Source organism: Pleurodeles waltl, chromosome 2_2, assembly GCF_031143425.1.
Source record: "Pleurodeles waltl isolate 20211129_DDA chromosome 2_2, aPleWal1.hap1.20221129, whole genome shotgun sequence".
NCBI lineage: Eukaryota > Metazoa > Chordata > Amphibia > Caudata > Salamandridae > Pleurodeles > Pleurodeles waltl.
The window spans coordinates 300,037,899-300,065,476 of record NC_090439.1 but is presented as its reverse complement, the minus strand read 5'-3'; the positions used below and the strand labels follow the sequence as shown (position 1 = coordinate 300,065,476).

Below are 27,578 nucleotides of genomic sequence, written 5' to 3'. Positions count from 1 at the left end.
TGTGTAAGTTTGTAGTCTGCGACTCAAGTCCAGTATACCTACTGGGGAGGGACTTACTGTATAAGACTAAATGTTCAATTAGTTGTTCGACTGCTGGAATAGAGTTCAGTTAAATAGTGGTTATGAGGAAGACCAGGCACCTGAAACTGAGACTGAAAGTGTTAACTAAGAGTACCCATTGATTGAGTTTTTCCCGATGTTTACTGTGAAAGAATTACATGCAGACTTGCAGGGAACAGTACAGGAAAATGTGTGGGACCTGACAGGTAAAGAAGTGGGCTTGATCAAGGAAGTAGAACCGATTAAAATCACTTTGAAGCAGAATGTAGTGTTTCTGCTGCTTCCACAGTATAACATGGCACAAGATGTTCTGATGAAAGTGGTGCAGACAATTGGAGATTTCCTGAAACAAGAAGTTTTGAAAGAAGTGTTGAGCAGTCCATGTAATTCACCGATAATGGGCTTAAAGAAGCCATGTGGGAAAGTACGCATTGTGCAGGACTTACGAAAAGTGAATGACCTGGTGGTTAAGTGTTGTCCTGTAGTGCCGAACCCAGCAGTGATACTGTTTCAGATTCCTTGTGATGCTGAGTGGTTCACAGTGTTTGATTTCTCACAAGCTTTCCTTTCTGTGCCTCTTCATGAGGATAGTCAGGTTCTGTTTAGTTTCAAATTCCTAGACAGAGTCTACAGCTGGTGCAGGCCTCCACAAGGGTATACGGAGTCAACGTCTCTGTTCAATCAGATCTTGAAAAAGAATTTGGAGTCATTGGAACTACCGTACCAATCAACTCTAGTGCAGTACATTGATGATTTGCTAATTGCGCCTAGGACAAGGGAAGAGTATGACTTGATCGCCCTGTAGAATCATTTGGGAAAATTTGGACATAAAGTGTCACCTTTGAAATTGCAGTACTGTCAGAAGTCAATTAAATACTTGGGACACCAGATTGGGAAAGGGTCAAGGAGAATCTCCAGAGAGAGGATTACAATGATACTGCAGAGAAGTCCCCGAACTTCACAGAGAGATGTCAGAATGTTTCTGGAAATGGTAGGTTATTGTTGACAGTGGATTCCAAATTTTTCTGAGATTGCCAAACCATTGCAGCAGCTGACACACAAAGATGTTACAGATCCCATAACTATAGATGAGGATCAGATGAAAGCGTTCACTGAGTTGAGAGAGAGTTTGTGCAGAGCTTCAGCGTTGGGTATGCCTGACTGCACAAACTACTATCTCACTTGTACTATCCAAACTGGATTATGCCAATGGCCTCTACCATGGATCATCTCTATCTGTTATGAAAAAACTACAACATATCCAGAATTCCGCAGCCAGGCTACTATTACATGTAAAGCCGCAAGCCCACATCTCCCCTGCCTTGAGAGCACTACACTGGTTACCCGTTGCCAGAAGATGCACTTTCAAGCTGCTCTGTATCACCCACAAAGCTATACATGGAACAGGACCGCTTTTTAACAGAAACAAAACAACCAAATACATCCAACAAAGCAACCTCCGCTGAAGATTGGCACCCCGCCTTAGAACACCACCATACAAGAAAAAGACTATAGGTGGTACATCCTTCTCCGTTCAAGCAGCCAAACTATAGAATTCATTACCCCCAACTATTAGAGCCACAGATAACTTTCTTGTCTTCAGAAAACTACTCAAGAATTGGCTCTTTCCTTCATAACCACCATATTCAAACAACTATGAACTGCATATGCCTATGTTGATAAATATTTTTTTCAGATTATGTGTATATTTCTAGTTATTTCTAGTTTCTTTAGAAACTATGTATTGCTACTATGTCATAACAATAAAATACACACACACTCTTTAAACCTGTTTGACTAAGTACATTTTACCCATGGTTCTAATTATGTATTGTATGTGCAGATGTGTGTGTATTCATGTGTGTGTGTGTGTGTATATATATATATATATATATATATATATATGTATTTGTATATGTTGTTTCTGTGCTTGGCATGTTCGTGGGTCATTGCATGGCTCCTGGGTGGGTTGTTATACTAGATATCTATGAATTCCTGCTCTCATTTTATCACACTTATCTACCCATTATCATATGTCATGACTCTATCAAACTATCCTCCATTCTCACTCTGACTCATCCCAAATCCTTTCTACTACTTTCATCTCTTAAATAACTCTGCCTAAGCTCTTCCCTCCGCTTCCACATCTAACTCACCAAACCTCACTCTACTACCATGACCTCCCACACAACCCTACTAAATTCTCCAGCATTTATCTCACCCTGCTACTATGCTCTCCCTAATCCTCCCACATACTCTTCCCTCCTCCATCCCCTTTACTCATCCCAAGCCTTTGGGTTGAGTAAATTAAGGATATACTCACAATTAACACTTCTAGATTTCTTTCCTCCTCCACCCCTCCATTACTCTAGTCAATCTAACTAACAAACTCTCATATCTGCGGCTCAAATTAACTCATAATAATACTAAAACTGTACTCATTATTTCCCAATACTAATCCATCACTAATTCTTTTTGGGTTCCAGAGTAGCGTGCTACTCACTGAAAAGCGCTTTGACGCTTCGTCTGGGGTAGTAAGCGCTATATAAATACGATTACAATTACAATTACAATTTGCATTGTTTTGTCATGAACGTGATGCTTGTTCTTTGTCTGTTTTGACATAGGTCCATGGAGGTGCTTATCGCCATGTAGACTATTTTTCAGCTACCTTGGACCCAGTCGCAGCAGCTTTACTGGGTTGTTTGCGGGCATTTGCAGCAGTTGGTCAAAGCCTTTCTCAATGTGAGGGAGTAGTGATGAGATACCCTTTGACGGTAATGGTTCCTCATTCTGTTGAGATTTTACTGACAAGGATGAAAACACAGTACTTGACTGGTGCAGGATTGACAAGGTATGAGACAAACATATTAGGTGCTCCAAATGTAAAATTGAAAAGATGTACAGTGTTGAACCCGGCAACATTACTTCCAAGTGATGATGTTGAAATTAAGAAGGAGGAAGACATCAAGTATGATTGTCTTGAGGTAACTGAACTGTGTACAAAACTAAGGCCTGGTATCAGAGATACTCGATTGGAAGAAAATGATCAAATTGTCTATGTTGATGGCTCATGTCTCAGAGATGGTACAGGGACATTGAGAGCAGGATATGCTGTATGCACAATCACAGGTCCCTTAGAAGCTTCCTGGCTTGGAGGTGTATATTCTTCACAAGTAGCAGAACTGGTAGCTCTTACTAGAGCATGCCATGTTTCTGCAAGACTGAGAGTCACAATCTATACTGACAGCCAATATGGATTTGGAATTGTTCATGATGTTGGTCAATTGTGGTCGCAAAGAGGTTTCCTTACCTCTACTGGTACACCAATAAGAAACGGCGACAAGATAAAGGAGTTGTTGTATGCGATACAGTTACCTGAAGAAATTGCAGTTGTAAAATGCAGTTCACATCAAAAAGCACAGGATTACATCTCATTGGAAATGGATATACAGATCAAGTCGCAAGGTTTTGCGCATTGAACTGTATATCGTTCAAAGACAAGTGGGAACTGATGTCAGAAGAAGATAGTACATGTACAAGTCTTGAAATAAAAGTGATCGATACTCTGGAAGAGTTAAAAATATTGCAAAGTAATGTTGACAAGGAAGAGAAACATCTTTGGGTTAAACTGAAATGTGTTCAATGACCTGATGAAATCTGGGTTTCTGAGGAGGGTCAGATGGTCCTGCCAAATAGTTTATTGTCCCAAATGGTCAGGTATTATCATGGCCAGGAACATATTGGGAGAGATGCCATGGTTAGATTGTTCAAGATTAACTGGTTTAACCCTAAGTTCAGGCAGGCAGTAGAGGCAGTATGTCATGGCTGTATAATTTGTCAGCAACTAAACGTGGGAAAAGGGACAGTGGTGAATTTGAGCCACATTGGAAGAGCAAGAGGTCCATTCAGCAGAATGCAATTGGATTTTATTGAGATGCCTGCGTGTGGAGGTTTGAAGCACAAGTTGGTGATAGTGTGTGTTTTTAGTCACTGGATTGAAGCATACCCTACAAGAAGGAATGGAAGTCTCACAGTAGCAAAGCTGTTACTTAGAGAGATTATACCACGTTTCAGGTTTCCAATCTCTTTAGAATCAGATAGGGGAACTCACTTCAATAACGAGGTGATTAAACTCTTATGTGCAGCACTAAACATCAAACAAAAATTGCATTGTAGCTATCACCCTGAAGCATCAGGACTGGTGGAACAAATGAATGGTACCTTGAAATCAAGAATTGCAAAGATGTGTGCAGCTACAAATCTGAAATGGCCCGATGCATTGCCTTTGGTGTTGGTGTCAATGCGAAATACACCTGACAGGAAGACAGGGCTGTCGCCCCATGAAATCCTCATGGGCAGAGCAATGAGATTACCAGCAGTTCCAGTCAATGCACTTGTAAACATTACAGATGATATGGTGTTGGACTACTTCAAGGGTCTAGCTGATGTAGTTCACTCTTTTTCTCAGCAGGTGCAGGCCACCACCCTGCCACCCATCCACGATCCAGGCCACAACCTGAGAGCCAGTGACTGGGTCGTTGTTAGAAAGCATGTGCACAAGACCTGTTTGGAACGATGTCGGAGGGGTCCTTATCAGGTGGTGTTAACAACTATGACAGCTGTGAAGGGTGCAGAACTTCCAAACTGGATACATGCGAGCCATACAAAGAGAGTGGTATGTCCACCAGATCATGAAGAAGCGTTGTTGAAAGCACAAACAACAGTGAAATAGGTCGCTGCACCTGAGCCAGAAAAGGAGCCAATAGAGCCTGAAGTTGAACCAGAGCTTGTGGAAGATGGTTCTATTACCCCTGTGAGAGACGAAGGTGAAGAATTACAGGAGGGTGCGCAAGAACCAATTTCGATGGATACAGCAGGAGAGCCTAGCTCAGCAGAGGGTCTCCCAGAAGCAGACAGTGCTAAAATGCAGACAGAGCAAACGCCACACCAAGAGTGAGAACGAATTTTGATGGATCAAGGTCAAAGTGATCCGACTCCTCTTGAGCCCGTTGCAGGTCAATCAAAAGAAAACACCATAGAAAAAGAGAAGGAGAAGAGTCCAATCCTGAGGAGAATACTAACAGACGGAACAAGAAAAGGAGATAATTGGCCTGAATCACAGATAGGGAAGAAAAAGGAACTGGTCATAAGTGAAACAATAGAGGAAGAAGTGGATACCACGAGAAAAGAAGAATTGAGTGAAGGAGAACTAAGTGGTGATCAAAGGTTGAAAAGAAAGAGAATAGCAAGTCGACGTTACGCAGGTCCTGAATGGGCATGGCAACTACCAATGAATGGCAACACGGGTTTATGTCTTTTTGTTTTGATTGAGAAGTTCCGAGTCAGTACTTTGATGTAATCTGAAGATGATCAAGGAAGCTGAATTGTTGAGCTATTCTGAAAAACCTAAGAAAGAAACTGTTTGGAAATGATACTGGAAGAGACATTGGTAACCTGATTTGACATAAACCCAGATTGACAAGCTGCTAATCGATGGTGGCAAAGGAAAAGGGTTCCTGGATGTGAACTGAGCTGTGAGAGAAGAATTTTAGATTTTTACTGCACTTTATATAAGAGTTACTTCTGCTTTCTGATTCTTTACAGATCATGGCTGAGCTAAATAATCAAGCTAGAATTGCTAGGCGCCGTAGATACATTAGTGTTGGATTAGCAGTTTTGTGTGGAATTTTGTTTATAATAATGATTGTGGGGATGTCTGTTCTTGATATTGTCAACATCTGGGCAGTGCGTGCGCTACGGGCGACTGGAATGCAAAAATTCAGCACTCTCAAGATAACGTAATTTATGCAATGTACTGATATGCTGTTGTTTAACATTTTGCATTGCAGAGTTTAATCCTGAAGACTTATGTTCAAGGTGCCTTTAAATACTGTTCATTTGCAATGTATTGCTGCAGGCTTTCAGAGTGTGTCAGGGTTTGGTCCCTTTTCAGGGCTTTCTAGAAGCTTTCCCTGCAGCATACCTGGGTGTGGTTTGTGGGCTGGGCCAAGACTCTATATAAGGGAGCCAGCCCAGCTCCACGTGCTCACTATTCAGAGGTCCTGGTGCAGCGCAGCAGCAACTTCCTGAGCTCCTGTTCCAGAGGCCTACTTTGATCTTCCAGGCCTCGCCCTTTCACTTTGCTTGGTGATTCTTGATCAGGGCCTTAAGACGGAGGTCGGGCTGGGCCCCCGATCCTGTTCTCGAAGGATTTCGAGTTCTTGGGCCTAATTACCATGATAAATCCATTTTGCTCTTGTGCGTGTGAAAGTGAACTTGATGTTTAATGACATTTACTTGCTGGCATTCGAATCGGCTAGACGCACGATTCTTTCCGCATATACAAATCTTGATATTCATTATGCGCTACCACTTTATGGCATTTACAAGGTTGCATTCAAATCGGCAAGACGCGCAATTCTTTACTCGAGTACAAATCTAGATATTCATTGTGCGCAACCATTTTATGGCATTTATAAGGTTGCATTCAAATCGGCAAGACGCGCAATTCTTTACTCGAGTATAAATCTAGATATTCATTGTGCGCAACCATTTGATGGCATTTACAAGGTTGTGTTTGAATCGGCAAGATGGGCGATTCTTTATTCGAGTACAAATCTAGATATTCATTGTGCGCATCCATTTTATGGCATTTACAAGGTTGCATTCGAAACAGCAAGACGCGCGATTCGTTTCCTGTGCTTAATTCATGTTACTCATTGTACGTATCATTTCTTGGCATTCACATGGTGGTCTTCGAATCGGTAATAAGCGCGATTCATTTCCTGTGTCTAATTCATGATATTCATTGTGCGTTACCATTTCATGGCATTCACATGGTGGCCTTCGAATCGGCAAGATGCGCGATTCATTTCTTGTGTCTAATTCATGATATTCATTGTGCGTGCTACCATTTCTTGGCATTCACATGGTGGCCTTCAAATCAGCAAGAAGCGCGATTCATTTCTTGAGTCTAGTTCATGATATTCATTGTGCGTTACCATTTCATGGCATTCACATGGTGGTATTCGAATCGGCAAGACGCGTGATTCATTTCCTGTGCTTAATTCATGATATTTAGTGTGCGCTAGCATTTTACGGCATTCACACGGTGGCATTCGAATCGGCAAGACGCGCAATTCATTTTGTTTGCTTAATTCATGTTATTCATTGTGCGCAACTATGTCATGGCATTTACAAACTCTTGTGGAAATACGCAATGTGCGCAATTCATGTTCTTGCATTCTAAGAATCTAAAGTGCTAGAATTCTGGATGTTATATTCTATGTGCATGTAAGGTCTGTAGTACAATTCCTATTGTTTTCCAAGGAATGTTTGGATGGCCTTTATCCTCATGTAATGAGGCCGTGTTTGTTCTGGGACATTGTTCTGGAAGGTTGTTGTATTCCTAAAACAGTATGTTTCAATTCATGAAAATTCCATATGAAGCACTGTACTAACCATTTTTGATACTTTTCCAGGTACCTAGATTTAGTGAGGCCTAATTAGAGTCTACTTCTAGGCCATTCATGTTTCCTTAGTTTTAGGTATTATTTCATGTTCCGAGTATCACAGAACTCTAGACTCAACAGAGTGTTATTTCATGTCTCAAGTATCACTGAACTCTAGAATCAACAGTGTGTTATTTCATGTTCCGAGTATCACTGAACTCTAGACTCAAGACTCAACAGAGTGTTATTTCATGTTCTGAGTATCACTGAACTCTAGACTCAACAGAGTGTTATTTCATGTTCTGAGTATCTCTGAACTCTAGATTCAACAGAGTGTTATTTCATGTTCCGAGTGTAATAGAACTCTGGACTCAATAGAGTGTTATTTCATGTTTCAAGTATCATTGAACCCTAGATTCAACAGAGAGTTTTTATGAATCTAAATGTGGTTTTGAATCTGATGTTGTGTTGTTTAATCTTTTGCTTCCCACAGGTCTCCTTCCCCGCTGTTCCCTTCCTAATCCCCTTTTCCCCCTTTGGACTCTCTTAGACTCTGTGACATTCTAATCAGAGTATTGGAGCTGTCTTGTGGTGGACGTGTTGGGAGCGTGCGCAGACCCCGAGGATCTGGAGACTCTGACAGATGTGAAAAGATCTACTTTTACTTCTGCTCCTGAAACTACTACACTAACAGCTTTAGAGAGGTTTAAGATAGATAAGAAATACTTGCATGATTATACTAATGCACAAGGAGAGCTTTCTCCTAACGTTTTCTATCGCTTGTTGAGTGAGTATGTTGAGACAATGGATGCGAGAAATTGTCTTGTGTGTACGCAAATTCCTTTGTCAGTTGAAGAAGGGCTTACATACCATAGTCTTCGCTAACATATGGAATAAGCTGTAGCTTGCTACTAACAAGATTTTATAACCAAGAGTATATACAGTATTTTTATTCCAATCATGATGTTGTGTTTTTGTTTGTTCCCATTATTAGATATCTAAGTAAATTAGCTAGAGAACATGATATAGTATTAGTTAGAGGATTCTTTGAGCCAACACTAACATTTGGAACCGTATATGCGGATTGTAATAACCTTAGATGTTTACTTAAACCTTTAGAAAAGAGCTTTATAGGGCATACTGACGATAGGAGAAAAGCATTAAAAGAAAAATTAGAAAAAGGTTTAGAGAAAAGAACTTATAAAAATGATTATGCTTACACTGCAATTAAAACGCAAGGGAAATTAGCATTAGATGCATTACATGTTGGGAAGCTTTGTATATATAGGCCAAAATCACGCACTGACACTTTATTTGTGGGAACGAGTGAATGTAGGCATGTGTTTTTGTTTCCCAGTAAGTGGACTTTTATGCTGAATGATCAGGACCCTGCTATTCCTGGGATTTACTATATTTGTGGACTTAATGCTTATTACCGTCTTCCAAGAGGATGGTATGGGTAATGTTATTTGGGGATAGTTTTCCCTAAAATTTACCAGATAGATGACTTAAAGAAGTTTCCGAAATTGACTGCATTACATCATAAGCGACAGAGGAGGGAAACCTCTTCTGCAATTGTGGGAGATATCTTTGGTGCAGTGACTCCTTCAGTGGGAGTCATTCTGAATTCGATCAAGATATGAAAATTGTCTTCTATTGTGGACAACATGCTGATGAATTTTACAGAGGCAATACTCCTGATAGATACTGAATTAGCCGCGGATAGAGGTATGACGCTTCAAAATAGGCTTGCTTTAGACATTCTTTCAGCGAAAGACGGCGGAGTCTGTAAGATGATTAAAGCTAGGCATTGTTGCTCATTCATTCCAAATAATGATAGGGAGATAAGACTTGCTCACTAATCTGACTAACTCAAGTAAGGATTTAAAAGAATTGAAAGAATCAAGTGTTTGGGAAAAGGTTGGGAAAGGATTTGCTTCAGTGGAAATTGGCTTAGTCAAATTTGGAATGGGGTATTATTAAAAATCATACAAGGAATATTAATTGTGATTGCTTGCTTATTAGGATTATGGGATTCATGTAAATTATGTCAAAATATAAAATTGAAAAGATAAAAAAATAATCAGAGGAGGGAAGAACGAAACAGGGAAAGAATTTATAGGGAAGATTTGAGAAGGAGACAAAATACAAATTAAACAGAATTATGAAATGATGGGAAAGAAAGGTGTGAGGACATATTTAATCATCAGAGGAGGGGCTGTTGACGCAGGTATGCTAATTAGAAAATATTAATAAATGCAGATATGTTATGATTTACAAAAGTTCATAGGGAAATTAATTGTAGAGAAAAATGAATGTGCATGGTTGAAAATGTGCCCACGGTGTATGTCAGCCACTTATACAAACTTGTACTAAAAGAGCTAAAAATGTGTGAAATAATGAAAATGTATAAGAATAATGTAGTAATATGTCATATTGAGATGTATAACCTATGTTTTGCATTAATTTGTAGAATGAACTTAGCCAAAGTTGTGGCCTAGCCTTTCCAAGCCTCATACAGAAGCTGAATTTCTAGCGCACTGCAGAGAAGCTGGTGCATTGAACTGTCCCTGAACTGCATAGGTTAATAAAATCTGCTTAGCTAGAATTTTCTGCAATGAACCGACGAACAGGAGATGAGGGATTAGGAAATGTAACAAGTTTGATGTAAGACAAACTCATGTACTTTCCCAGGACTCCAACAATAGAAGCACTGAATGGAGAAGAAGATGCAACATTTTCGACACCTGATGAGCCAGAAAATGAGGGCATCGTACAGCGAACCAATCAACTAATTGGGGATGGAGAAATATTAGAAATCATAGATTTGAAAAATTAATATTATAGGTTAGAGTCATATCTGCTGATTGACTGACCAATTAGGAATTAGGGGGTGGACTGAAAACTCTAATAAAAAGTCATGACAAAGGGCTAAAACTTCAGATGCGAGGAGAGAATTGGTGACCTCAAGAGAGGCGGTTTGAGTTTCAGTCATTGGGCTCATGGTCTTGAGAGCCTGGTGCGTTGCTGATCGATTGATGACCTGAAGACGAAGACTGACTTTGTTGCTGATCCATTCCGTGGATAGGTAGCTATGACAATGTGACTGATTAACTTTTGTGCCTTTCTTTCTAGGTATAGTTATCTCTTAGCTAGATGTTTTCTAAATTCATGTTTTCTAAATTATTTTTGCATGAACTCCCACATGCTGAATGCTAATCAGAGTTAGGTAAGGGTCCTTTGGGTGACGTTGACGGTGACAAATGATTGACGGACTGATTGCTTATCTCTGCTATTAATGCCGTTATATTCATCTTTGTTGGCTTGTACTGAAGCATTCGAGCATATGTTTTCTAAAGTTCTGATTAGATCATGTTATTGGTGGTCATTAATGAACGAATTCTGAGTTGATTGAATAAAGTTTGATCTAACTTGATGACTTAGTATTGCAACTAATAGGGAAATAAAATCGATAAAACGTATGATTGAGTTGTGGTTATTCATGAAATGTTGATATATTGTCTCATGCTTAAGGGTCCTCTTAGTGGTTGGTGATTGATTACATTAATAATTAATGTTCATCGATTACTACATGGCTAGGATACTCCATGCGATCCAAAAGGTTTATCGGCCTATACGCGTCCCCTTGTAAGTTTACTTACTAAGGTCCAGAAGCGGTTGCAGTATCAATTGGCTCCAGGTCACGTGAGCCACGGTTTGCCAGTCCTGGCTTTCTAGCCAAGAGTGCGTGACCTGCAAGATTTGTTAAGCCCATGCTTACTTTGCTAACTGCAAAACTATAAGTCCCCAAATGCAATGCACTATTGGCTGAATTAGCATTTCTGCCTGCAAGGGTAACACGAGAGATAGGACCACAAGGGAACTATGAACATGTTCAATAGTTCAAATACCGTGGTTAGGCTCGGTCATCCTTTTAAACGTGCATTCAGATAAGCGACTATACAAATATTAACTGTGTGATCTTTTATCAGCATTGAAGGAGTTAGAATTTGGGTATCGTCTAATGACCCTCTTAGTGGGGTTCTTTGTAAATACCCCCATAGTTTCAGGTCAGACAGCTGGAAAGTAGGAAAAAAATGGATCTGATTCAAAACGAATGTAAAGGTTTGGTGGGGGGTGGTATGTAGGCATATGCACACAATTCTCTAGTATTCTACATTTTTATACTTTGGAGAGCAATAAATGCTGAAAGTGGGCGAGCCAATTAAAGCTCGAGCCAACGCCGAGCCAGACGCCTGGCTCTGGTCTTCTTGACCCATCAAGCCCAAAGCGAGTCGAGTTTCATGTGGCTGCTGCCTGACACTCAGGCCCGTAACCTCATGTGCCACAAACTAACGACAAAGAATTGACGACAACCCCTTGATGTACACAAGAGAAATAGCTACCGAGCTAAAAACAAAAAATCCCAGCTGCCCTCCTGGATGAAATTGTGTGATCCTGTCCAAATATTTTATTTAACCGAGGCTCCTTTTTCTTAAGTTTCACATCTGGGAGAGTTTTCAAATACTTGCGTTCAGAATGTCCGCTATACAAAAACCTTGTGTTTTGGTTAAAAGACTGTAATTTGCTCGGTCTGCAAAAAACAATCTAAACCGCATATATAGAGCACACCTGACAGCTGACTTGCCCCTTAGTTCACTAACAGCATTGGCAGGATGGCGAGGTCCGGGTAGGAATGCTTTCAAGTTAAAGGTTAGACTAACACTTCTAATAAATACCTGTCAATGTAGTGATATAGTCTGAAGTCCTGAAACGCACCCGCATGCTAAAGAATACACTTTCTGGATTTTGATGCAACTTCATCATATTTTAACATGATGTTTGCTGCATAACTTACATGCCAAATATTTTCGGGGCTCCGCTTGTGCAAGGGCTCTTGGAACAAGCCCGGTCATTGCCTTGGCTCTGTGTCTCCCTGTTTATTTGTTAGCACCCCGCTTCCCTAAATACATGCATGCCAGTCCTAATACTACAACTTCATTTTATCAGCAGAGCAAAAAATATGCAGATGTGAGAATATAATACAAAGGCGCATAATTGTTTTTCAGTAGTTTTTTCAAGTAGAAAGCATTTCCTGTGTGAAGAAAAAATGTGTGCCCCACAGAAAAATTCGCTTTCTGGGGCATTTTCCAACAGGCATTGTGCCACATAGCCTTCTTGGTGCACGTGCACAATTAGAAGTGAAGTAAGTATAGCAAACCTTGCCAATGCTATCTCCATTGGTACTACTTTACCTTACTTTAATTCATATGAAAAACCCACCTGCTCTGGTTTTGCTTTTGCTCAACGTATTTTAGTTTCTTGCCCAGAGGCCGCTTTGTGCACGTGTAAGTTTCACTAAGTGCAGAAAGTAATGTAAATGAGGTGCCCATTGATTTGTCTGGTATCTCACAATTTGGCCAAACATGGGAGCAAGTATTACAACTCATATCCCATTTTACAACAGTCATTCACTCGCCTAATCTACAACCCTTTTTATTTATCCTGGCTACCTTTCAACAACAAAATCACCAAATCATGGCAGCCCTGTGGCGATCGGTATCAGAGCATGCAGTTGTTTTGGAGGTTGGTGTTAAAGCATGGCATTACTTTGAAGATTGGTGTAAGCCACAGAAATCTTGTGCAGGTTGGTGACAAAGCACGCCAGTCTTGTGGAGATTTGTGTTAAAAAGTTTTTTTTGTGGAGTTTGGCATCAAAGCATGATATTCTTTTAGAGACACATGATAAAGGAATGCAATCTTGTAAAGACTTGCCCCAAGTTTGGCAGTCTTAAGCCGATTAGTGTTGAATCATGTCAGTCATGTGGACACTGGTGTTGTAGCGCAACATATATTCTGGGGAAACTAATGTTAAAGCATGGCTTCTTTGTGTAGAGTAATGTTGAACCATGGAAATGTGGTGGGAATAGGTGGGAATGCTGGGCATTCCTGTTGAGAATGGGGTTTAGATTTTGCAGTACTTTGAAGACAGGTCAAAGCATGACAGTCTTGTGAACACTGGTTTTTAGGTACTGCTGGTCTTTGGAGATGTGTGTTAAAATATGATGTTCTTATACACATTGATGCCATAGTACTGCAGTTCTGTCAGTCCTGTGGGCATGATGTATAAGTGAGGCAGATTTTTAAAGCATGGCATTCTTGTAGTGAGTGATGTTGATGCATGGATGTTTGGTCAAAATGTGTTAAAGCCTGATCATATCAGTCGTGGGACATTGTGCATTCTCATGGAGATTTCTGTAAACGTACAGCTTTCTTGTGGACATTGGTGATGAACCACAGCATTCTGGCTCAGACAGGTGTTAAAACCTGGTATTCTTCAGAGATCTGTGCTTGGGTTTTGCAATTCTTTAAAGAGTGGAATCAAAGAATGGCAGACATGTGGGGACCGGTGTTTGTGTGTGGCAATTCCGAAGAGATTTGTGTTACACCATGACATGCTTTCTTGTAGAGATTTGTAAGAAAGTACCTCTTTCTTGTGCACATTGGTGCTGATGTATAGCAGTTTCATTGATACTGGAGTCAATGCATGACAGTGTTGTGAACACTGGTGTTTAAGTATTGCAGTTCTGTGGACATGTGTGTGCAGCAGAATATGGGGGTCATTACAACCCTGGCGGAAGGCGGAGAACCGGCGGTAAGACCGCCAACAGGCTGGCGGTCTTACTTTGTGGAATTATGACCATGGTGGTTACTGCAATGGTCATCCGCCGGTTCTCCGTTCCGCCCGCCGGGCTGGAGACCTGGGTCTCCAGCTCGGCGGCTGTCACTATACCACCGGCGGTATTTGGACCCGGCTTACCGCCGTGGATTTCCAACGGTTTGAACCGCCATGAAATCCATGGCGGTAAGCACTATCAGTGCCAGGGAATTCCTTCCCTGGCACTGATAGGGGTCTCCCCCACCCCCCACCCCCACCCCGACTCCCTCCCCTACCCCCCCACCACCTTTAGGGGGTGGCAGGGCCCCCCTCACCACCCCGACCCCCATCATCACTTCACCCATACCTGCACCACCTACATACTTACACACACACACGCCGACATACATGCCTACATCCACACACACAGTCATACACGCACACCCACATTCAAACATACATGCACACATCCATACAGACATACCCACAGACATACACGCACTCATTCCCATACACACAACACCCCCGCAGGCATACATGCACTCACACCCCCCCTCTACATACACACACGCACACCCACATGCACACACACAACACCCCCCACCCTCCTCCCCTCACGGACGATCAACTTACCTGGTCTGATGATCCTCCGGGAGGGGACGGGAGCCATGGGGGCAGCTCCGCCGACACCACACCGCCAACAGAACACCGCCACAGCGAATCACAGGACATGATTCGCTGGGCGGTGTTCTGGTGGCGTGGCGTGGCAGTGGAGGTGGAGCAACCTCCACTTCCCCACCTCCCGCCAGTATGGCTGTTGGCGGCTCTCCGTCCTAAAAGGACGGAGAGCTGCCAACGGTCATAATAGGCCGAGTGGCAAACCGCCACCAATGGCGGTCTTCCGCACGGCGGTCCCTCTGCGGTCTTTAAAAAAGACCGCCGAGGTCAAAATGACCCCCTATGTGTTGAAGTGACTGTTTCCCTGCAAAGCAGAACTCAAGTGGTAGAAAGGTCAAAGGCTTGACACTCAAAAGTGAGTTTCTTGGTAAAACCTGATGAGATGACCCTAACCTTTAATTTAAGCTGAGCATTAAAGACATATGAGTCTCTGGGCTCGGTGGAACTGCTTAACAGGTAGTGAGCTACTCTCACCACAGTGAGTGCATGGGATGACTGTATGCCCTTGTGTGGTGAATCATGAACAATCCAGAGACAAATGCTAGAAGAGTGACAAAGCATTCGAGGTGTAGAAATGTTGCTGCACACTTTCCACTGGTACCAAGCTCTATCTGGCTGTTGAGGCCTGACTAGGTGAAATCAGTCCTAGGATTCTTGAATTCTTGTTTGGGGAGGACTTGGCCAAGACTGATTTGCACATAGCTGGGTCTAAACCGAGGTGGCATGGTCTGCAAAATAATTATGGGCACGGACTGAGATTCATTCAAGCAGTCCACCCATCACTCTTTTGTATACTTTAGTGTGTCCCCGGAAGAGAAACTTGAAAAAAGGCAAACAGTGGTAACCTGGAAAGATGTGTCCAGTCTGTGCTTAATTTGAGCCAGTGGTTGCAGGTGGGTCCCACTGGCACTCATTTGTTTCGGAACAAGCACTTATTTTTCCTTATTAGACTTTGATCCAGAGCACAAGGCAGAATCAGCACTACTCAGCCTTGGTATTCGGTAGATAGCGCTGGCTGCAGACTTCTGGTGAAAATGTTTGGTCCTGACACTTCTTCTTTCACAAACTATGCACTAGGGCCAGCATATGGCATTCTTTGGTGCAGTGTCCTAGGGAGAAGTAGCCTGAAATGGGTGTTAATAGCTGTAATGTAAGCAAAAAATCTCTTGCATAATAAATTACAGCCATGATATTGGTGCTGGTTGTCCCTTGCATCCCTGGACCCTAGTACCACTGCAACTGCTAAACAGTTGTCTCAAGTACAAAAATGTCATAGGCAGAATACCGACTACTATAATATTGTGATAGTAAAGTATATGCATTTAAGTATAGATTTATTATTCCAAACTCCAGGTTTAACATGTTGAAGTTGTTCAATCATCAAGGTACATATATGTCAAATCAATCTGCATTCTGGCTCTGATATTTATGTAGGACTATATTTAAAGCCTGATATTGTGATAGAGTATTAATAGGGACAGGTTGTCCTGGCCACTTGAAGAATGTGAAAAGAACCATCATCTCTGGGTCTTGGGGTTGTCACATAATTAGCATGACTGTATCGCTCCCTGTCACTAGGGACACTGTTTCCATTCCTGGATTTTCATCTGATAAACCAATGCATTTTGTGTTGTGGTCTTGTTTGCTTCCTTTGGGCTAATTAAACAAGCACACCTGAAATCACTGATGTGTTAATGAAATGTTCAAGACTGAAGACAGGGTACATGCTGCCCTGAGGTAAGGTGGTCACTGTAGGTCAGTGGTCTTCAAGGTTTTATTGCTGCTCCCCCCAAAAAAAATTATCGGGCCCCTCCTCTGAATTTTTCCCAATTATTCCATTAAATTGGCAATGTTTCAATAATTCTAGACTTATTCCACCACTGCAGTTAAGTTTTGTTACTGTTTGAAAAGTGCAATCAAATATACTATGGCAAACTTACTATTCTGTCCACGAACACCGTATCCACAGCCTGACTAGGGGTGAGGTGTGGTGGGGTGAGAGTTTTGAAGAGCATTTGGAGTCCCATCCCTTTTGACACATACTCCCAGCTGTGATATAAATGACAAAACGTGTTAGTGATGGCCCATTACTGTGTTAGTGGGGGTGCTGCTGCTCATTTTTTCAGCTCAAAGAAATGCCTGTTATCAGCATAATACTATTTTTGGCCAGAGCGTGGCACCCCCTTGATATTTTTGAGCCCCTCTCTTCCCCCCTAGTTTGAAGACCCCTGCTCAGATGGAATGTCTGCCAATGGGTGCTCAGAGGGGGAGGAGCTTATAGAATGGCATGTCCGGTTTCTATGAGGGAGAGGCGGGGTCAGAGCTGGCTGGAAGGAAATGGCGGGAGAGTACTGAACTTGGTAGCGAGCCCCTGTCAGTTTTGGTTGCTTTTCTTTGATTTATGTGGAGTAGAGGGTGAGGAGATGGATCAAAACAGAAACACAATGACACCGCACTTTGTTCTCTTTTGATGTCTGTGCCGAACTCGTTATAACCTTCCTGCAATTATATATGACAACCACTGATTGCAGCTGCATGCCATAAAAGGAAATGCCCAAAATAGCTCCTGGGGACCAAACAAAAAAAGGTACATGTTTTCACTAGTGATTTTTTGCTTTTGTTTAGAGTTTGTCTGTAGACTTCTCTATGGACGAACAGTGTTATTTGAATGTTAAATGAAGACTGTGATTCTATCTGAAAAAAAACTGAAAAAACAATCAAATGTCAACCTGACATTCTGCAAATCAATAGAGTGAAAGGCTGCGTCTTGGGCTGGGAGCGGAATAGAGGCGCAGACGATAGTGTATTGACCTGTGAGCGATGATTGCCCATTAAGAACCCGCGCTAAAACGCCTGCACCGGGACTAGGGCGGCCAGCAGACCCGCTTGTCCTTTTCGTCGATGGCTAAATAGACGCGTCCTCCCGCAGCGCACGATTCTCATTCGGCTCCTGGGCACTTCAGGGAAAGAGGCGAGGGCCGAGGACAGACGCGACCGTCGTTCTGCGGGGCACTGATGGTCACAGGCATGTTGATGGAGTCTGTGTGTCGCGCACACGAACGTTTGTGTGTGTGGGTGTGTCGATCTCTATCATTTTTGTACTTGCTGGTCTATGTGTGTCTCTGTGTTTGTATCCATTCTGTGTGGCTCCCCGCATGTCTGTGTTTGTTTGCTTGGGAATGGGTGGAACTTGGAAGAATTTTTGTGCGCCTTGTTGGTGCGCTCGCTCAATCAGCGTGCCTTTGCGTCAGCCTGTGTGTGTTTTGTCTGCGCTTGCAACTGCCTCATTCGTTAAGACTGCGCGTGTGCCCGCATCTGTTTATCTGGGTGTGCGCGTTGGGCTGCGTGCGCGTCTCTGACTGTGTGTTTACCTATGTGTGTCTGTCATCGCTTGACATACTATGTGGCCCTGTACCCAGTGCTTTACATGGGCCGGGACTGAGTACCGGCACTTTTTTTATTTTGAGAGGAAGAGTACCTACACTTGTCAAGAAAAATATAATAATTTTCATTGGACAATACCGGCATTTCTATTTTACCATTTCAAGCACTGCCTGTAGCTCAATATATTTGGATATGTGACTTTTTAGTCGAACGTGCGTGTGTGTTGTTTAAGTCTACCGGTGCGAGCTATTGAATGTGTGTGAGTTTTGTTGTGTTGTTTCCTATTCAAGACAAAACACAAAAACACGTGCCAAGCAACCTATGAATTTACCGAGCAGTATTGCAATGAAAGTTTGGAGTTCTAAGACGGATAAATGGTGTTTTCCGCGTCTGCGGGGTATTTTCATTTTTAAAGTGTCGTGTTCTGTAGGTTTCCGCGAATGGTTTAAGAGCCGGGCGGTTGGCGCAGTTTCCCAGGCGGGAAGCCGCTGCGTGCAGGGGTTGCCCTAATCCTAGCACTTTGCTGGGCACTGCACACTGCACCTCCCTTGTCTCCTTGAATCCAGCAAAGAGCTCAAAACGCCTCCACGTTCACTACCGCCCTACCCCCTCCCGCTCTCACACACACCCCCTCGTGACGCCAACAACGCACGAACCCCTTTTATTCATCTAGTGATGGGGTCCGAAGCTTTGCAGGGCGCCGGAGAGGGCTCTTCTAGAAAGCGAGAAATTGTAAATGAAGTAGTGTGGAGTGCGCAGGCTCCACTTTAGAACGAATTATAGAAACTCACCCGTAGCTTTCCCCGGTGCAGCAGCTGCAGAGGCACCGGGGCACAGAAACTTGAGGGGCACACCACATCGTAATTATTGATGTATTTTACAATTTAAACAGCAGCCAGAGAGCCCATTGCCTCTGCCCTAGGTCCCATGGCACACTGGCTGCGCCAATGTAGAAATCTGGGAATCCGGGAGTGATGAAATAGACAGCAGGCTGCACGCGATATATATATATATATATATATATATTTGTTTTTTTTTGTACTTATTTTTTGTTTAGACTGAGCTGAGACACGGGCGATGGCGGGCGAAGAAGCCGTGGGCCCACAGGCAAGTGAAGAAAATGTCCCGTCCACAGGGCTTTGGCAGTAAAATGAAGCCTTACTTGAGGATACAAGGGTCCCAGCAACCTCGGGCGGTGCCACTGCACCTCCTGCACAACAGGCATCCAGCCCCTTGGTGTGTTCAGACGCTTATTCGCGAATGTAGATCCAAAAAGTCAATTTTCTACCGAGGTGAATATTCCACCGTTTAAAAATAAAAACACCAGGATACTCAAACGTGCGTTAATAGAAATGCGGCGTAGTCATGGGGTACGGGGCTTTTATTATAAACGCTCCTTGCTAGACACGGTCCGGAAAAAAACGTTTATTCTACAACGAAAAAGAACCCTTTATCCAATGTTTTATGTCATTTATATTGTGTGCTTTTTAGGCTGCAGAACGAAGAGCCTTTTACGTTTTGATTGTATCCGTGAGCTCCCAGATTAAGTTTAAAAAGTGCGTTTTTCACGTGTAGTTTAAAATGTACCCCCACCCCCTCTCTGAATCGGGGTTTGCCGCACGTGCTACGAAAAAAGGCTGCAATTGAGCGATAATTGCCCTAATCAGAGGCCACAACACTGGAAAACTAAACTCCGCAATTAAAATGTCCGCAGCCTCTTCGAGGGAGCAGCCAAAAAGACCGGGGTGCTCGCTCGCGCGGGTGGCGGCGGTGGGCTGCTTGTAGAATTCTACTTACATCTCCCGTTTGCGATTCATGTAAAAAGAATATACATTAAATAATGACCAGAGACTCGACTTCATCATCACTGAGGCATTTTGTCATCACTGAGGCATTTTGAGTTTTACGTTTGCTCGTTTTGTTTACTTCTATCCTAATTGGTTATATTTGATAAAGTATTATCAAATATTCAATCCTTACACCTTTTGCGAGATGCCTAAATGTGTAAGATCTTTGATGCGTACTTATAACTATGAACTGTGTGCGTGTATCATACATATATATATTATTAACTGTACTGTTATATCCATTTAAATGTCCAAGAAATACATTCCAAATTGTAGGTTGTCATTTAACATTAATATTACGTGCGTGCAATCCTAGTATATGTTCTTACCTTAACAGACTCTGTTACTTCGGAAGCGCAGAGCACATCGGGGTTAACTTTTCGAGGGCAGGCTGCTGTTTCCGAGGTCAGTGGCTGTGATTTAGTTACTGCACCCTGGAGCTCAGAGAGTCTCCTCGAGGGCCACGGCGGTGGCAGGCCTCGGGGCTCGGTTCGGCTTCTTGTCCATGCCCCTCTGCACAGTCCGCCAGTAGGGGGCGCTCTGTCACCGACGGTCCTGGACAGCGACCGTCGTGGCTGCTGAGGGATGGATGGTCCTGATGCTGTCTGCAGCCGGAGGCTCGGTGCCAGGCAGTGTCTGGTGTCGGGGGAGGGCCGGAGGAGGTTCCCACCCCTCTCTCAGTAGCCCTCTCCACCGCCCAGTGTGAGGAGGGTCTAGTCAGCCTTTCAGACCTGCCCCTGCCTCAGTCGCTGGGTCACATCCTTCCCTGGACCGAAAGTCACCCACCCCTGCTTCACACCAATGACCGGACTCTAAAACACAACCTCCGCCTCAATGCCGAGGATGGGACCCTGACACCTAACCACCTGCCTCCCACCTCCACACCGAAGGTCGGACTCCCACCCACCTCGACACATAAAGCGGGATCTTAGCCCGTCACCGACCCTTGCCTCCACCGCGACGTGGGGCTCTGTTCTTCACCGTCTTCCCAACCTGTCTGTCCCCTTACACAAATCTACCTCAACTCGAATGTCTCTCAAATCTCTCGCTCACCCCTTCGTCCTCCGTGGGGGTGAAAATCTGTTGTGTAACGTCTCTACCCGGGGTCTCAGTCTGTCACCCCAGCATCTGACTCTATGGTTGGGGACTTCCACGTGTCACCCCACCGCTGCCTCCGCTCTAGGGTCTCAGCCTCGTACCCCACTTGTTGCCTCTTTTACTGCGTGTCTCTCAGTTACCAAACCCCTTGAATCCAAACTGTTGTTGTTCGTCCTTTTATTCCGTTTCCCTTACGATTTACATATGGCCATGTTCCTATTAAAAACACTGCATTTTAATATAGTGCATCTACGTTTTAAATACAACTCTACAATTACACAGTTTGAAGGTTGCCAGGTTGCTCCGGAACTGCAGCCTTTAGCCCAGCATCGTGATTTTGCCCTGCTGTCCCTCCGCGGACCACACTGAAAGGAGGCTATTATAGTCGCTCTGAGCACCCTAACTCCTGTACCCCCGCAGCCGCTTCTCCCACACAATGCCCGCCCTGTAGATGAGCTGGGGCTCGGGCGCCTGGACAGTCTAGAGGGCTGCCTTTACTGGGGAGCTGTCAGCGGTGCTGAAGTGTTTCCCGAAGCGCTAAAACGACCGGTGTGCGCTCCTTTCATTTAGGTGTTTTGTTCTAAAGGGGGCCAACACAATTACCTGTTTATTGTGGGTACTTTGATCTTGGATTTAGGGTGGGTGGGGATGTTAAGGAAAAAAGCTAATGACTCTTCCATTATTATTATTTCTGTAATTTTGTTCAGTGCATTCCTTAGTGTCTATTTTAAAACTGTTTCCAAACTCACCTTTCTATTAATCAATTATTAAAACTCTTTAATGCACATATACACGTTTATGATTGTTATCCTTAACTGCCGCATCATGAATTTGACGGACTACTCCACTAATCGCAATAGGCAGTCTTGCTCGTTTGCTTTCAAATGCACTTCTTATTATGGGCGTGTGTGCTGTGCACTCACAGTCTACACCGCCGCCTGAGCAAAACACCACAGGAGAGCGGGTCGTCAATTAAAAGGGCGTTGCCTCACCGCGACCATCCCATAAGTAATTCAATGCATTTTCACATACAGCGAGGAATTTATTAAAACGAAAAAGGGGAACCGCTTTGGGACCCAAGTTTGTAAACCGAGAGTGACATAGACGTGAGGACACATACTAAGACCGACCACCTAATTTCCTGGCTTCTATTAAAATATCATAAAAAGGGTACAAGTGCGTCAGAACTCACACTTCCGGTGACGTTCGGGCCTTAATAGCATCGTGCGCCTTTCTCTTTACATCTCCGCCGTTAGGTCACGTTAAACTGCGCAGCATGCTCTGCTGGCTACGTCGTGTTGCTTTACAAGTTATCCTGTCTGGAAGTGGCCGAGTTGTCCTCACTCATAATTATTTTATTTCATTTACCCTCCTGTGCATATGAACCAACGTATTTGTAGGATAAGGTGAGGGCTTTTTAAAAAGTCACCATCTAAAAAAAGTCACCAAGAGTTTGGTACTGGGCTGTCACTGTTCCCAATTAAAAGTATTACGTTTTTCTTGAGATATGCCGGTACTCTCCCTCTCAAAATAAAAAAGTGCCGGTACTCAGTACCGGACAGCAACAGCCCATTTAAAGCAATGCATAGGACTGTTTGATAACAGCAACGTCGTGGGCAGGCAGGTCTCTATGAAATCTGTAGGACAGTGGCATGTCCTAACATAGGGTGGAGTGGGGGTGTGAACCTCGAAATCTGTGAACAATGTGTCCCTAGAGACAAGATTCAAAACAGCATTTCAAAATGCTGTCAATAGGAAAGGGCTGACTCAAAATGGGAGTTTGAGATTAACAATTAGAAAACCATGAATATTTATTCTACAATTCAAAGGTACAGTGCAGAAATAATGAAATACAGATACAGCAGTAAACTGATTGAATTACATAGAAGTCCTTTACTGCTGTGGAGGCTGTTAAATACCCAACATTATAATAATGTTAAAAAGTAACTGAAATGCCAAGTCTCAACTGTGCAGCAAAACGAGGAAGAAATTGGACAGTATCCCTAGGCTTAGGAAAGGTCTCCAAAAGTTCTGGCTCATCCCTAAATTCAATGGTTTATATACATTTTTCTTGTATAGAAATACGACCGCAAAATCACCATTGTATGAGGATCACTCCTACAAATCACATTTTAAATATTTACATAACCCTATCACCTTAACACTAACCAACTACTCGAACACTGATTTGCCCCTTCTCACCTAGTGTCGTTTAGAGGTGTTAGAGGAATCTAGTTACATAATCAACAAATCACCACTGTGATTGAACACAATACAGTGTCCAAGGAGGAAGAACCTAGGAGAATGGGGCAATAGGGTTTCCTCCAGTGAACTCTTCGAGGCTAGTGTCATACAGAAATAAACAATCCACATCCTACTGCATGTAGTGTCACGGGAGGAACAAAAACAAACAATGAACATTATTATGATAAGGCATCCAATTTGAACAAGATGGCCTAACTGAGGAAGAGTTTTCCAATGCCAGAAAAACACACTTTAACAATTCATATTGATTTTGTTTCAATTGCAATATGTCTATGTCAATATACAGATGTGAATTAAGGGCAAGTAAACTGATATTAATGCACATTTGAATTCAAACACAGCAAATGTCTCTCACTGATTTTGTGTTTCTTGTTGCATCTAATACTACCTCTGCTAATTAAAGCCCATATTATATTTGTTGATCTGCTGCTTCCTAGTGTTTTGGTAACCAGACATTGTTTTTTTGTCTCAAACGTGTTTGAAAACTCTCAGGAGTCATTTCAGGCAACCGCAGGGCTTCTGTTTTCTTTCTGGGCAATTCTTAACGCTAATATACACCCCTCAGTGAAATCGTTTTATGATAATTATTCTCAGTGCTTCTTGTACACATCTACGATGGTGTGTCACAGCATTTAAACAAGGCACGTCCACGAATTGGAGGAGCATTCTCACAGTCACCGATATTCACCCCTGGCAGCATTCCATTCCATCTTTTTTTTTGCTCACTGAGCCCCTAGAGCTAGGACCACTACATGTGGTAAAAGTGACACATTTCCTCCCTCTTTTCCTTTCAAAAGCATCCCTCCAGTCCCACAGGTACCCGTTTCACTACTTTCCTCTTTGTGTGCTTTTACCCTATGCAGTGCTCCTAGTTATTTGCTTGGTTTCACTTTACTCCTCTCTCTGTTCCCTTCTTATGTTTCCCTGGGAGGTGTCAACACACCATGAACATTGATCAGTGTTGCAAATACAATGGAACAGAAGTAGCTGTCCACAGAATATCTTACCTTATGTAAATATTTATTGTATAATTTATTACAATTTTACAAAAGGAGATCTTCAAGTAATAACCGTTTACAGTAAATCAATAAATATCAAGTTCATTGAAACAACATTTACATATAAAAACAGAATACAGAACCCTTTGTCCATTTATCATTGTTCCTTGAAAGGGAGGTAAGTTCCACGAGGATGCCAAACAAGTTTGAAAGAAGAGGCCTCATGCATTACAGTGGAGTGCGCAGGAAATCAGCGAGTCAGTAGCTGTTCATATTGTAACGGCGGGTACAAGTAAAAATATCAGACCAACAAGTCTTGTACTACAGTCTGTGAAAGTGGGCACTATCCTAGAAGATCACTCATTATGCAGCTCATATAGTGCGTTTTACAGCTCATTTTGCAGCTGCTTTTTTGCTCAGTTGCAACAAACTAATTAGGCGGGCAGGGTCTCAAGCGTTAAAGGGACGTAAGTGCAAATATGGGCATAAGTGCAACATTGGCTAACCAACTTTACTACTTGCATCCAGCAGTTTTTGTAGTTGATAAATTAATTTTCCAAATTTGTCTAAGTTATTAGGTTCTTTCATAGTAAAAACCAAGTTCATTGCTTAAGCGCACATTCTTATGCTTTGGTTTAAAAAGAGAGGTTTGAGCAAAGCGTAACGTGCAGTCCTCAGTGCCGGGCAGCAGCAAAGTAGATGGCTAAATTATTCAAATTTAGACCCGCAAAGCCTACAACTGGTGATCATGGAAAGGGAGTGTCATTTTGCGTTTATCTCTTTAATCCTGAGGGCCTTTAATCCTGAGGGCCGTCAGCTTTGCAGCCATGATTCACGACAAGCAGGCTTTTCCAACTGCACACTTTAAGTATGGCTGCTCTGTCAGTGGACATGGACAAGATTCATAAGATGGTATCAGGACCACTACCACCGGAGAAATATTTAATTTGGCCAGATCTTTTGTCATTGAATTAAATCTGGTCTGCTTCTTGAGAGTCGCTTTGAGGGTGATGCTAGAAATGGGGTTTCTGGGTGTCTAGGTACGTACCTAAGCCAGGCAGAACACACCCACTCTAGTCAGGGCGAGGGAGTTACACACCCAAGATAACCCCTGCCCACCCCCTTGTTAGCTTGGCATGAGCAGTCAGGCTTATCCCTGAGGCAATGTGTAAAGCGATTGTACAACACACACAACACATGTGACACAATAAATACACCACAAAGGAAACACAATACTCACTTATATAAAAATAAAATGTATTGCATAAACATAATTAGACCAAACACATGTCAGTAATACCCTGCTATACAAGCAGTTGTCAGAACATCACACAGTTACTAGTACTCTGCAAAAGCAAGTAGTAGTCATATAAAACATATAGGTTACTGGTTATTCTGCAACACAGGCACTAGCCAGGTTTCCATCATTATTACCAATGCACGCGTCATAATAACCATATCACCAGAGATGCTAAGACACCATCATAAATGCACATAGCATGAAAGCATTCCTATTAGGCACATGTCAGACACCAAAATACACCTGTCATCGTGAACATATTATGCAAGAATCCCAAGACATTTTTATAAATGCACCTGTGCTTATATTATACAGTTTATTAAACCCCAGACTCGTATGGGAAGCGCAGGAGCTCCTGTGCTCCTACTAGAAAGAACCCGGTACTCTGACGAGCACTTGGTCCACCAAGGAGCTGACATGCTCCTACTACAAGAAATGTGGTCGGAGGGTCTCGGCAGGAACGGGGCCTCCATTGAGGGATCCCTCCCACCCTGTGAGCCGAGATGTGGGCACCCCTGTACTTGGTAGGCACCTGGGTGAGACGGAGCGCCCTCATGCTGCCTCAGTCACAGCGGTGAGCCTTTGTCACGCTTTCCCCACCTTAGGCTCGGCAAATGGCCTCCTGTGTCCCTGGAGACCAGGCGTCTCCCCTCCAGCAATGTGGCCTAGTGGGAGGAGCCTCCTGGTTCGGGACCCCACTCTCCAGTTTCCTCGGGCAGTGGTGGTGATTAGGAAAACTGAGGTGCTGGGTTGTGCCCCCAAGCACCACAGAGCGTGCATGTGTCATTGTGCAAAAGAACCTATGTGCCTCCTGGCCCCCAACTCACTGGGGGGAACAACTTGGCTCTCTCACAGGGAAAAAATAAATGCAGCGCTCCTCAGGCCTAATGTGCAAACAATGAACAGCACTCTCCATTGGCTCAGCTAGGACCAGGGGCACCCCACTCATGCCCAGCAGAGGAAATCCAGCCCTGAGATCACAGCGAAGCAAAGGGGGGGGTCATGACCCAGCCCTTGGAGACAACTATGGGGGCACAGGGGTGCAGGGCCCTAGCAAGCAGGCCAGTACAAGGGGTCAAAGCAAGCAGTGGCAGTCCTTCTTAGTGACCTAGTAAGTCACAGGTCAGCACAACAGCAGGGCAATCCCATGGCAGTTTCTGGCGGGTCCTTCCAGCAGCACCCAGTGTCCAGTTCAGTCTAAAAAATGTGGGGGAAGATCCCCTGTGCTTAAACCCATTCTGCGCAGCCTCCACAAAAGAGGGAGAAGGGGTTCCAAACAGTACTAACCAGTTTCTCCTCGAGCACTGACTCCAGACATCAGTGGGGGTAAACAAGCCCTTTGTGCGAGGCCAGGGCACAGCCTTTACAAATGCAGGTGTGCCCTGGCCTCTCCCTCTCCCCGCCCGGGAAGACCATTCAATATGCAGATGCACTCTTGTGACAGCTCCACCCTCTCTGTGTACAGGGTGTCTAAAAGGTATGCACAAAGTCCAGCTGTCAGTCTGCCCCACACGTGAATTGGAGGTAAGCTGCAAAACACCAGAGTCATAAGCACAGAGAAATGCCCACTTTCTAAAAGTGGGTCCCGTGCTCACCGTGCCACTGGCCGATGAAGGCTGATACCCTGAAACCAGTCACAGGATGCTTGTTTCCGGTCCAAGGAGGACCTGGCCTGGCAGTTCGGGCAGGACTGTTCCCATGAGGAACAGAGTCAAGACTGATTTGCATACGGCTGGGTCCAAACTCGGGTGGCATGGTGAGCAAAAGAAAGATGGATTAAACCTAGATCTGGGGGTGGGTGTTTGCATTGTTCAGCACTCCATCCATCATCCTTTT

The 27,578-nt window shown here is 43.5% G+C and overlaps 1 protein-coding gene across 1 annotated transcript in view; it reads right to left on the bottom strand.

Annotated features, from left to right (window-relative positions):
- The window catches only part of SLC6A3 (solute carrier family 6 member 3), a 532,713-nt gene extending 512,029 nt beyond the window's left edge, over positions 1–20,684 (bottom strand). The window contains exon 1 of the mRNA XM_069219760.1: positions 20,411–20,684. The gene's annotated coding sequence lies outside the window, so the exon portion shown is untranslated. The remainder of the gene's footprint in view (positions 1–20,410) is intronic.
- Between the last annotated feature and the right edge of the window lie 6,894 nt (positions 20,685–27,578).